Below are 14,260 nucleotides of genomic sequence, written 5' to 3'. Positions count from 1 at the left end.
CATTTAGTCTCAAACAGTTCAAACAGGAAACATTAGAAGTGTAATCAGGTACATTTTTAGCTGCACAATATAGCAGTGTATCTGTTAGATATAACAATTATCTGGCCTCACCAGGACCATAGATACTAAGATAGTTCCACTGAGCAAACAGACTGAATTCTGGTTGTGTGTTTCTGTGCTGTTTCCTCATTGTTTGGAGGCCCGTAAGCAGTTTACACAGTTTCAAAGTGGCTGATTTCAGTCAAAACATCAAAATGCAAAGAGGGACCATCTGGCCACAGCCCTACTTAAAAGCATCAGTGCAGTTTGAGAGCCAAACAAATCAAAAGTGTCTCCTTAATAGTGGCATATTAAGAGAAAATTGATTTTGCCTGAAATAAAAAGGTCAGGATAAATGACTTGTGAGCCTGTAGCGCAACTATTTATTAGCCCTCTATCTACAATCTAACAAATTACTGCTCCTTTGCGTCTCAGGGGGCAGAACAAATAGGAGAGCTGGGGGAAGCTACTCTTGAAATGTCATACTATAATGTCAAATCATGGATTATATGTCAAAGTCTCAAAAATACCTTGTTTTTATAATATTGGTTTGCTATTGTCTGATAAATTGGTTTCTTTGGCTATGAAGATTTGACTGTTTTTGTTGCTTCCCACTCATAATTATCCTCTCCCTGTGGGATGTTGGTACTTATCCAACAGGAGGTGTGAGAGTTGGCACACTCTTTCCATTATCATTTCTGCTTTAGCTGTAGTTAATAATTTAGCATGGGTGTGATTAGAAAAGCCTGAGCTGTTTTCACAGGTCAGATGCCAATACAATCAAAAGACAAAAATGTCAATGTCGCTATCCTCTCCTTCATAGCAGTTGGATTACCTTGATTGGCATGGGCAAAGGTATTAACATTATTTAAATTGTCTTGTGGAATTGGAAATGTCAGCTATCTTTAGCATGATGCAAAATTAAGGGTGTTCATGAGTGTCGAATTTCTTTAAGCCGTGAAGGCTAGAATCCGTGGTTATGCTTATGTTCCATGCTACGCACCCTGCCCCTGCCTCTCGTTGGTAAGCAGCATAGTGATGGTAATGGGAGTAGCAGGAGGACGGAGCAAGAGCAAACGAGAGTGAGAGAGAGTTGTGTATGGGAGTGTTTTGCATGCTTTCACCTTTGATTTACCTATAATTACCATTGGATTTACCTTCAATGACTCAGTCACTAAGCCAATCTCTTAAATTGGATTTCTGCATAAAGTAGCTTTCCCTGCAGATTGGTATCCCTCACAGCTGCCTTATTACAATTTTATTCCCCCTCTTCACCCACCACCCCCTTTCCACCACCGCCAGTGCTGCTGCTGATAGATTAGCATATCGGAATAGCTATAAAGAAAAAAAAATGTCAATGTTTTTGGGTGGCTGGTCTCATTTTGACCAATCTGATGTGGTCGTCATGGTAACACCCTACCACCCCCTTCCACTTGTGGCGGGGCTGCAGTGATGGGACGAGGCCGATGATGACTCCATCTCTCATCCAAATGATGGCGATGAGACACGGGGGCCCCTCTGCCTCAGCGCATAAACACAAGTGAGAGGAAGGAAGTTAAAGGACAGAAGAAGAGGAAGGCTTGAGAGCAGAGGAGCATCAGCACATCAGGACAAGCTCTGACAAGCTTTTGAGCTATTGTTCCAAAGGCCCAGCAACACTGCAGCAGCAAACAAGCAATTAATGGGGTAATTACAGGAGCATTTACATTCACATTTGCTTGCTTTATTATCTTTCAGAGCGAAAGACGGGAATTGGATAATGCAGTTAGCCGGGGCTGGGAATATATTTCATTCTGAGCGGTATGTTAAGTGATTGGCCCTAAGCCTTTTTTCAGTGCTCACCCTGTGCCTGTGATGCTTCTACAATCAGACAGAATCAAATCATGATTTCTGTCACTTTCTGGGTTTTAGCAGTGGTATGTCTTGAAACCCTATATCTTTTTTTTGCATTTAACCCAAGTACTCTTCGTTTTGCTGCTACAGGCTCTAGTGAATGTGTTTTCAGATGTTCTCTTTCAGTAATTAAAGGTGACAAAGGGGCTCCACAAGTGCAAGGATTTTGCTCTTGGGCCAAAGTATCAGAATTTAGTGATTGATGAGCTGTTTTGTGGAAAACAGCTATCTTTAAACAGGGACTCCCTATTTACTTCTGTGCAAAGGAGCTATTGAATCTTCCAGCCTTAACATCAGCTCTAAATCTTTCTTATGCCTGACGATACTTTTAACAACAACAAATAATAGCAACCCTGTCAGACGCAGTTGTTGAAGTGTTGGAGTGTTAATGCAAAGTACAGCCCACAATTATGCCAACTCTCAAATATACTGTGGAATTCATGCACCCTGATCAGGCTCACTAAGCATTCTCACAAGCTTATTATGCAGCTGTCCACATGCTGTTCTGCAGGACTTGCAGGTACGCTAGAAAAAAGAGAGGGAATGAGTGAAGGAATAGAAAGCCACATCTGGACGTGCCCTTCCCAAGATGATTCTTCTCTCCTCCAGCTCTGTAACCTATGACCTGGAAAGTCTAATTAGCCAGCTTTATACTTTCATGTAGAAAGCAGGAGAAATGCCTAGCCACAAATATGCAGATAAGGAATGCACCCTGGGCAGCTTTAACAGCTCTGGAGTCCAAGTCAAGGTCTTTTGCGCAGTCACACAGTAGAGCCCATGCAGTCAGCAATTTTTCATCGCACACAGTGTGTCTTGAATTTTTTATTAGGGGAAATTAAATTATTAGTTTAGAAAAACATGTTTAGTGTTTAAACTCCTCTTCATGGTTAAACCCACTGAGACTGCAAGCATCTGTGCTTCAAAGCTCTAAAAGCATGCGTTGCTATTTTTAATTCTGCTTTAGTAAAACTGAGCATTCTGCATAAATACAGTGCTTTCATAAACTGAGAACAAGGTTCAATCGCTTTGCATGAGAGAAAGTGTTAACTTTCAGTTTTATTATTGTCATGTATGTGACTTCAATATTATAATTATTGACTTTTTTAACTTTAATTGTTATCTCTATATCTCTCTATATCTGATTTGTATCACAACTTAGTTAATATACATCAAATCTCATTAAGTCATGTCCTTATTAAGCAGATTAGCTAAGCGTTGGACTATTTTTGATGCATTTTAAATTATATTCTGCTTTTATTTTAAGAATTATTTTCTTTACTCATTGTTAACTTATATACATCTGTTTGGAATTTTAAAATTAGTACCCTGCTTGACTATTTAACAATTTTAGCCTGGACTCTGTGCCATATTTCTTACACTTGTCCTCTCACCTGTTGTAGCAGCTGCCATACAGCTGGTATAAATTCACATGAATGACAGTGGGTAGATCATATATTTGTGTGTTTGTCTTTAATGGCAGTGAACACAACACATAGTCCCATGAATAACTGCTCATCTGAATCAAGTGCTGGGAAGCAATTAATTTCAGTATGGTCTATCTCTTTCCAAACACAGTGAAAAAAGCTCTTGTATTCAAACTGGTGTGTACTACAGAACAAGTGCACACACAACGAGTCAGTCAGTAGTGATTTAGTATAGTGAGTGGTAGCCAGTCAGTTATCCCAGTGTCCCCATATCCTACTGTATAACCTAGCCATGAGGTCACGTTTCCTGTTGTCGCTCATAGCTCTGAGGAGTTTTTAAATATGTTGTTAGTGATGGTCTTATTAAAAAGTAAGGATCACAAACCTAAAATATTAGAATACCTAGAAATATTTTGCATGAAGAAAATCATGAGGCAGCATGTTCTGCACCTGCATGGGCTCTCTGTGGGTACTCCGGCTTCCTCCCACAGTCCAGAGACATGGCCTGTCAAGGTTAGCTTAATCAGTGATTCTAAATTTCCTATAGGTATGAATAGTGAATAATTCTCTGTCTCCCTGTGTTAGTCCTGAGACAGGCTGATGACCTGCCCCATCTTTTACCCTACAGTAGCTGGGATAGGCTCCAGCCCCATGGCAACCCTAAACTGCATATTCAGAAGAAAATGGGTGGATAGAAAAACATGCAGCATAGCAATCAGTTTAAGCAAGAATACATTTAATGGACGTTTCACATTATGTCTCTTTCCCATTGTCATACTCCTCGCTTTATCATATGATTTTTTTAGATTAGAACATTATTTAAATGTATCATTACAGATTCAGGACTTCCAAATGTATGGAAACACTTTGCCCAGGTTTTTATCCATGTGATGAAAGGCCCCCCATAGCGGTGGTTATAAGATCATGATCAAAAATGGACAGAAATATTAAACGACAGTGTGCGGGTATCTTTGGCAATAGAATATGAGGCAATAATGGCATGGCTTTGATTGACATTTCACTGTTGTATTTAATCATAATAATATGCTTTCAACTTAGCCATGGAAATTACTTCATGATCGTATAATGACAGCTCAGTAGCTGTCAGAGTACTGTGTCGCGGATAACATCTTTATTGTTTTCCATCATTGTATGCTGACAGAGCCTTGACATACAATGAGAAAAGTTTCTTTATTGGGTGTGTTTGATGTATGATTAATGGTCATGGTTGTTCAAATTTGAGGTTGCTTTTTGTGTTGCCCGGCACCTTAATCTTTTTTGATACCACACATATTGAGTGTGCTTTCTTTGATCTTAGCAGCTGTTAATTTTCTATTTGTTTAGTAGCAAAAAAAATACATTAATATTCAGTCTAATGGTACAGAAATAAAACTTTTTTATTTTTTTTTATTTTTTGAAGAACGAAAAATTTAAAACAGTTTTATCCGTCCAGCAGATTAATTCAAGTGACTGCTGTCTGATCAAGGCCTTTTCACACATATCAAAAAGCAGCTCTACATCCAGTACAATGCTGTGGCTAGAAAGGCTCTATATTTGCATATTACCTTTGCTGACAGCCAATTACAGAGAGAGACACTATTTGTTGTTCCTTTTCACTCCGTGGTCTAGTTTTTGAAACCATCAGCCAAGGTGAGAATACATATTCATGACTGGACTATGTGCAGCCCATTAATAATGTGTAGGTGGACTCGGGATTATAAACAAGTGGTGCCTTTAAAGAGCGTATGAATGCCCCCGACTCTCTTGCCAGTACCTGGACTTTTCCACTCAGTAATTACTGGGAGAGTTTTGATTAGACTTCTACAGGGAAATGAAAGACTTCTTTTGTGTGTCACAGAACACAGGTACCCATATGGATCTCAGCCGTTTTCAGATAATGGTGAGGGGAAATTAAGCAGCCATGCATTTAAAACAGTTTTCACTTTCCAAAACTGCATGGGGTGCAATTTCTGCTGCTGCATCACGTTGACCAAAAAACAAACGATTTCATACTGTAGCAAAAATTACATGAAACTTTGAAAGGTATGTTTCTTCTCTTTTCTTCCGTTTCTTTTGAGTATTCTTTAAGTATTCTTTAAGTGATTCTTGTAGCTTCATTAAAAAAAGAGAAGAAGAAGAAAAGATCAAAAACTTTCCACTGCTTTCTTGACCCTCACGTACAGGGTCATTAACCTTAATACTTGAAGTCCCTTTTCAATCAGCAAAAGTACATAAGGATAAAATATTGACAATACTAAGGACTATTGGCTCATTAAGGACCTAGCCTTGCTAATAAGCCAGAAAGAGTTCAATGCAATATTAATGGTATAGGATTTCTCACAGCCACTATTTCCAGAGACCATTGAGTGAGGTTTCCTAATTATTGATGGGCCAAATTGCAAGAAAGACTTCATTACATCTCCTACTGAATGAAGAATTCATGAAAGCTCGCAGAGTGCACTGAATGCTAATGAAAAACTGTAATAAGGATGATTTAATATGTGCATCATCTATTTGCATGTCATCTACTCCCACTAGAGGCTAAAGTATTAAGTGTGACTGTTGAAGACTGTTGTCTCTCAAAGTGAAATGTTCAAACTATTATACAAATGACTGGATAACTGAGCCAACTTTTTTTTGTTGTCGTTTCTTGGTTGATTTCATTTAAACCTTATGAAGGTGGGGGTTTTCCCTTGATGTAGGAACTGAGTCAGTAACTAACATCCTGTAGGACTTAGTTATTGTGAAAATGTTAATTACTTAAAATCCCATAACTGTACTACCTAAGATGAGTTCTGGCATGGTCAATCTGCTTTTTAGAGTCATGGCAGTTAAGCTTGATATTTATGGTGTTTAAGGTTGTAGAAAGGAGCTTAGTGGTAAATGAGAGCCAATAGAGTCAGCACTGTCAACTCTATATTATTTGACTGTTATCAGAGTTTCATGAAAAAAAGTATATGAAAATTATATGAAAACTTCTATTTTCATCAGTGACAGTCGTAAATGTAAAAATCTATTGTGTAAACTCTCCAGCACCAGATAAACTGAAAGACATGGCCCTATAAGATATATGTACTGTGGGTGGTTGCTGATGGTTAGAAATGTTTATTCATTCATTCCTCTTTCTACTCAGCGTGTAAATTAGAGCTACTGTGTAGACTAACTGCTTTCTGTCGGTAGCACAGACAGAAAGCAGAGCCTTGTTTTACAAAACAATATCAAATTATCTTTGTACCTGAAAAATGTGTTAACTTCCGTTAACTGTAACATTAGTTAATTGTAAGCAGAATCATATCAGAGGAATAAACAATAGTCAAGCCTGATGCAGTTATACAATGGAGAATTCATTTATTTGCTTATTAATGTGTTGATGAAAAGCTGTTGTACGTTAACACAACTTGCAACAAATCTCTTTGCAGTCACTCTCATTATGCTTGTGAGTTGGAAATCATTTAATTAAAAAAAAACAAATTTAAGATGGTTAAAATGATGCTCTTACACAGAGGGTTTATACTTTAGTATACTTGTACTTTTCTGTAGAAGTAAGTAATTAAGATCCTAATACCAATACTTTTGTGCTCTTGTTGGGTTTTTGTGGAGAGTAGATTGTAGGACCCAAAGGAAGGATCCTGGAAGCAGTCTTATTGACATAGAAAAAGCTAATTTATTGAGGCTGATGCAGGATTTCCGAGATTAACAAGAAACAAATACAAAAACAAAGTCCAACATACACAAATAGTACAGATACAGAGAACAATTAGCAAGTGCAACGGGGCAGGGGGAAGACCGGACTATTTATACACACGCAGGGCTGATTATCAATAAAGCACATCTGGGGAAATGAGACACATGGAAAAAAAGGAGGAATTAACACAAAAGAAGAAACTAACTAGCCAAATAAAACAGGAAATAAACTACAACTCTAACTCAAGCAAGAAGAGACTGAAACATTCTAAGTGTAATAAAGAAATCAGAGCAGGAGTCTAAACTGTAAATAAATAAATGAATTACTACTAGAACTTAAATACCACAAGAATACTCAAGATAGGATGATAATGACATCTAAACTGGAATCTATTCAACAATAATCAAAAGCAACAGTGACAGCAGCACTAAACAACAGAGAGAATAAACAGGCAACTCAGAACTGAAAGACCAAAACCAGAGACTATGATAGCTCTGTAACTATAGTCAGAGTTTTAAATTCAGTAGAGCACACTAGCGGTGATATTGTTATGTTCAGGTCCTGTCTCCATTATGTGCACATTTACAAACTTATGTGTGCATTACAAAGCCTACAGGAATGTGTTATATTATGCCTGTTTTTCTTTGATGTCTGCCATTCATGTCATGGCTGTCCAATGTGAATTGTTTGCAATTTAGTACAGCCATTATCAACGGTTCACAGTTAGACACTCTCAAAGGAACGGTATTGTTTTGTTCTGCAGGAAAACATGTTTGTTTAGCCACTTTAATTAAAAAAAAACTTGTCAGTATTGCACAAACACTCGCGGAGAGCTCTCAGTAGTCAATTTAAAGTAAATTTCTCTCTGCACTTAATGATGACTTGTCACAGGAATGTGGCAGGTGTTGACAGGACACCACAAGAAGAAAAAGAAATGCTGGAAATGAGCTCAAACAAGAGGAAAATGAAAAGGGGGAAATTAGAGAAGAGAGCAAAGTGATTAAGTCAGAGAGTTCTCTCGTGGTTCGTTGCCTTTAACTTGTGTCTTTCTGCAAGCAAAAGGGAAACAGCTCGTTTTCTTCTTCTGTGTTTTAAGAGATATCAGAGTGAACATCTGTGATCACAGTGAAGACTGTGACAGTTTTTCACATCTTTCTGTCATGAAAATCTCACGTATGAATATTATCACACTGAACTTTACACGCATAATCATGTTTGTTCAGAGAGAATCTTACTATCTGCTTTTTTTTCATTCTCTTTCAGTTTTAGCACACTTCATCATATTTGAGGTGGTTTTAGTTCTTGTTTGAATTCTGAATTTCACATGAAAATACAATGCAAAAGTCTGAACCCACCAATCATTTATGTATGATATGCCAGGAAAAAGGAGAAATAGATGCAGTGATTTACTGAAGCATCAGCAAATATACATTGAAATAAGGCAAAGCTGAGTTTGTACAATTCTATCAAGCTTGAAAGTCAGTATTTGGTATGAAGCTTTGTTTCGGCTGCTCCTTTGCCACACGGGTTCCCCACAGCAGGTTTGATGAGTTGAGATTTAGTTCCTGATGGAACCTCAAATTTGTGTCTCCAGCTCAAATGACCAGCTTTGTTCTTTAGCATAGCATATCTTCTCATTTTTTAAAGTAGTCTTCAAGAAAAGTTCTCCAGGCCTCTTGAAGGACATTCAAAGCTCTCCTTCAGATGTTTTCTGTTTCTTGTTTCGCTCTCTTTCAAAGTGATGGCACACTGCTTCAAGAAGGTTGAGGTCCGGGCTTTGGGGAGGCCAATCAGTGACTGACAGTGTTCCATTGCGTGTGTTTTTTCTGTCCAGGTATGCTTTTACTGCATCGACAGGATGTTTGGGATCGTTCTCAAGGTGAAGGACATGACTTTCAGATACTGTTTATTTGCTGAAGAGGTTTTTTTAAAACCACCTTTTCTTGTCATCTACTTTTCCTCAAATTTTTTTAAGGACGCACTGCACACCATGCCAAGATATGTTATTTTTATCTAATAGTTATTTGTCTGTGTTGACAGTATTGTCTTTGGTATTTTTAAAGATTCAACTACAAAATAGGAACAATTAATGTGTTTCAGTTAAAAAAGTACCACTGTTTCGTTTAGAGGCCTTTCTTAAAGCTTGAATGATTCACAGATCAGTGTTAAGTGGCTTAAAAAACAAAAACCTTTCTTCGAACAATGGCAAGGTGCAAGTAACATGAGTGAAAATGCAGCCAATGTGTAAAACAAAGACTTTGAAAAACCTTCTGAAAGCCTGCAGAACACCACTTTAAAAATGATAGTAAATTTTGGCTTGTTTGAAGCAAACTACAAAGAAACAATTGGTGGCTCAAGAGTTTTGCATAGTATTGTATAACTCCTTTGTGACTCCTTTTCCACTTGCTTTTATCTAGGAGAGATGAATGGTAGGAAAAATGCTCTGAGACAATTAGACAAGGCCACATGGTGCTATAATGACTGAGCCCACTCTCCCACCATGAAATAGACACTGATGTTCCTCCCAGAGGCGCGACACAAATAGAATAACAAAGGAACAGACAGAAACAGACACATGCTGTACTCGTATGTGTGCATTTGATGGACATGCCATTGCTTGTGAATGTGAACTCAAAGGGAAAATGGTGATTGAGCAATTCACATGGACAGGTAACTTCAGCTTCTAAAATCACCACCAACGGGAAGCTGTTATGTTGCCAGGACACCTGGAAATTATAGTTCTTACAAAAGCTGCTATCAGCATACTTGTCTATGGCAAGTCTAGCTGTTTCATCAAGGCCTGGGGATGAGGGTTACTTCACATGCTGAGGCTCCATATAGGGAGCTGCATGTGTCACAATGTGAGATCTCAACTGTGTGGCTTCCTTGGAGAGATGGGGACATCATGTTGCCTTGTGGCAAAAAAATCCAGTTTTTATCAGCTTCTTCATTGTTGCTAATGTTATTTTCGATATGACTAGTCCCTTTCTAACTCTTGTTCTGTCAGCTTAAAGGATAAAATGATTTTTTCTTTTCTTTTATTCAAACAAGACTTTTAGTCTCTTTCCTCCTATGTTACAAACTGAGGGCTTTTGCCTGTGAGAATTCTACATCAACAAATACTGCCTGCAGTATCACAGCATCATCCCATGGAGTGTGTATTATTGGCTGACCGTATCTCCCAGAAATCATTTGAACCTTTTTCTTTCCTTAACCTCTGTCAGACCAAATCCTCCACGGTGTTAAAGCATTCACAGTGAATTTTTGGTACGTTTTCATTCATAATCTTCTTTGCTGGCTTTGGACCGACTGCACATATATGTGTAAATATGATCTGCCTTGCAGTCCTCTGGTGTGGTCTGGGTTAGTAAGGAATGATAGAGGCTTTTAGCACATACAATGTAACTAAATAGAAAAATCTGATGCTGAACTACAACAAAGGACAGTGAGTCATCATTATATCAGGCTTCTATAGACTCTGTTTTCAGACTCATGCGAATGTGATTACATATTCTGAAGAACTGCTCACTGTGGCATCAAACAACTTGGCTGTGTTTCATTTAAATTTCATTTTAAGATGACAACAAAAAAAAGAAAACAAATGATCAGCAATGTTGTTGTGTGCAGATCTGTTTGTTTTACCATATAGATATGGCTAGTGTGGCACACATATCCATATAACCTAAGTTTCTCCTTCAGTGAGACTGCTTCTTTGAACATTTATACAACAGTGACACATTTATCACTCGTCACTCTACACGGTGAAAGGAGGATGTAGCAGGTGGTCAAAGTGTGTATGTTAAGAGAACACTCGGATCTGTCAAGGCATTCTCTTCTCTCTTACAAGAGACAATTACAGCTAGTCTTCAGCTTGCCCTGCTGAATATATCTTCTCTTGTAAGGCAGGATTTGCATGACAGTAAACAGGATTATAATGTACACAAGCTGTCATTTACAGCTATGGCTACATGCAAGATGCAGGATTTCTTACTATACTACAGTTACTATAGAAGCTCCTATAGTGCAAATCTAGTCAAAGCTGTCTTTTTGTTCATTTACATTAAAATTAGCATGATCGTGTCGATTAAAACTGCTGCAACATTCTATAAATGCATGTCATGATATTAAAGTTGGTGTATGTTGTATTTTTTGATAAAAATTTTTAAACAAGTGATCTGTAATAGTGTGCAGTTTACAGTAGCAAAAAAAGGCTTTTAATCTCAGACGCTTAGAAACACAATGCCATGTTTCATGAAAGCGTCAGGGCTATCAAACCTAGGTATTTGGTAAGTTGTCAAGATGATGGACGTTGAAGCCGGGACCTTACAACAATGCATAAAAACTGAACAGTTTCAGACTTTTCAATTACACTTTATTTAATCTTTGTGGTGGAAGCAGCCTTTGCTTGAACGACATATTTAGAACTCCACCTGGCAGCAAAATGAGAAAACCAACATGATTTGCATTCTGTGCCAAAGCTGTTAACTTGTCATCAGTAGTGGTTGACAACTGAATGAAAATAAAAATCTACCTGCACTCAGTGGAGTTAAAATCCAATTTAAGTTAGGAGTCTGAAGAGGTTTTCTTAAAAACATCCATCACTGCTTTGTTCTCTTAGCTTTTTCTGTCGTTTTTTTTTTTCTTTCTGCTCATTCGGAGTGCGACAGTTAGATTTTTATTCACTCTCACCTTGCACGCTTGTTTACAAACAGTAGCTCCTATCATGAATTTTATGTGTTGGACAATGTGGAATAGGTGAGGCCGAAACTGAGTAAGTCAGCACACACACACACACGCACACACACGCACACACACACACTCATTTTCTCTGCCTTTGCATATCTCAGCAGAATCCTGCTCTGCTCCTGTGGGTAGTTACAATTAATGCCAAATGTCTTATCGCATCTTTATTTTAATCTAAGTTTAAATCCTTTCCCAGATTTGGTTATGACATTAGAATCAGCCAAACACATTCTCAAACGCTAAATTGAATGAATAAATTACCAACACTATGTGGCCAATTTTTTTTTTTTTTTTTTTGGGGGGGGGGGGGGGGGGGGGGAAGCAATATAGAAACCTTATGTACAAGGTCAATAAGGGAGATCTGTATTCGCTTATCTGCCTGCATTCCTGGGTGTTCGGGCTGATAGTCTATTCTTTACATCACTTCCACTTTCCCACAGTGTCAAATTTAATTCTGTCGTCATCACTCTGGCCCAGTCATTTTCATGCCCACCTTCTGTGAGCCAATCAGCCATGTGCTTTAAATCTCAGTGCTCTTCTGTCATTCTGCCTATCACACTCTCACTCATGCGACCCACCTCCTCCCCATCTCCAGCTCATGTTGGCCATTTAGAGATCCCTTCATCTCTGACTCCGTGGGGGTCCCGTCCTATTTCTATCCACTGTTGGACTTAATCAAACCATCGTTGGAATCCAATTACCAAATAGTTTGTTACTCAAAACTTACATCATGTTCAATTCTTTCACATAATCTCTCTCTATTGAGCATCTGTACTTTAGCCTTCACAGGTCCATCCATCCATCCATCTATCTATCCATCCATCCATCCATCCATCCATCCATCCATCCATCCATCCATCCATCTATCCATCCATCCATCCATCCATCCATCCATCCATCCATCCATCCATCCATCCATCCATCCATCCATCCATCCAGTATTTCATAGATTTCCATGCACAAGAAAAAGAAACATTTAAATTCCATACCTATATCCAAACGTTTCATGATAGACATCTGCAGCCCACAAAAGGAACAAAAGACCATTTGTTGACTTTCACATATTTTCTGCATACAAAGAGTTGAGCTACAATAAACTAGTGTCTTTTTTTTCCTCTTGCACCCGCTAACCTAAACATCAAAGGGATGGATGTGTGCCGATAGTAGATGTGTTAGATTGAAATGATTCAAGGAGATCACCTCTGGTTGGTCGGCTCAGTGTACCAAACTGCAGGCTGAGTCGTTCCGCTTTTGAAGGCACTTTCTTTTAAGTCACCCAAGGCTACATTCTTCAAGAGATCGATGGGATTTTTTTTAAAATCTCTATTTACAGAACTTCATGAAATATACTGAAGGAAGAATGATAAAAATTCTTCTGCTCATGAACATTCAGACACACTATGTCCATGCTGCCACCCCTATTTAATGGCCATGTGATTGCAAGTTGAATGCATGCATGATAAGAGTGCCATGTTTTTGTGTTTGTAACTTTTCACAGCTCTTCAGGAAATCAGAACTTCTGACAGTTAAAATATGAAATAAAACTTCCTTATTCAAGGGTTTCGTGTACACTCGCTTACTTGGGAGTGACTGATATAGACGTAAACAACACATTCTTATTCAGAGTCACACCTCTGTAGACAAACATAGGCGTGAATACCTGCTCCCCACTGTGTACCTGGGTGGCTCAGATGTAGGCTACAAACAGTGTCAGAAGCTGCCTGTGATCTATACATAGAAGTGAGACAAACGGCAAAGGCTAACTTTGATGAAGCGGGGGGGGTTTCCAAGTATAACAAACACACATATATAAGCAAAATATAAAAATAAAGAATTTTAAAAAAGAACCCTGAGGAAGTGTGTTGAGAAAGTTTGATTGAAAGAGTTAGAACAAATGTGAAAAAAGCCAGACCAGAGCAGTTTTTGCAGATGACATGATGACTCAAATTTTGTTTATTGCCAAATCCAAGACACTCATGCTAAGCCAGTTTAAACTCAATGATGTCAAAGTTCAGTATGTTCATGCTATCAGCATCTGATGATAGCAGCATATTTACCCACCTCATTTATCTTGTGTCGTCCTGTATATCTGACAGGAGTGTACAGACACACGTACCTCTGTTTAGCTCTGCTCTGCTATTATCACATGCTCATTCCCTATTCCCTAATACTGAGTTTCTTTGCTTTGTTTTAGTGCTTTTTTCAATTCCTTTAGTTTAATAGTTGATTATATAGCGTTCCCATTTTATTGAAAATTGGTATTTACCACAAGACTATGTGTAGCTGCTTGTTATTAACCACAAACGTATTACATCATGAGAAATGTCTACTTTCTGGTTTGGGTTGAGTTTCATATAGCAGTTGGTTGCCACTGGCCTCTATAAAACATGATCAGTTGTGTATGATCAAGGCAAATGAAAAATCTTGCAAAAACTTGCATGTGGTATTATAGGCTGGATGTACTGAGGCAAAAACT

At 38.3% G+C, this 14,260-nt stretch overlaps 1 protein-coding gene across 1 annotated transcript in view; it reads left to right on the top strand.

The window, feature by feature from the left end:
• LOC309693852 (uncharacterized protein) overlaps positions 1–14,260 on the top strand; it is a 548,750-nt gene that overhangs the window by 22,398 nt on the left and 512,092 nt on the right. The gene's annotated exons all lie outside the window — the stretch shown is intronic.

The sequence above is a fragment of the Aulonocara stuartgranti genome (assembly GCF_965226115.1).
Source record: "Aulonocara stuartgranti genome assembly, chromosome: 18".
Lineage (NCBI taxonomy): Eukaryota > Metazoa > Chordata > Actinopteri > Cichliformes > Cichlidae > Aulonocara > Aulonocara stuartgranti.
The sequence above is the reverse complement of the archived record's forward strand: the minus strand, read 5'-3'. Positions and strand labels throughout refer to the sequence as shown.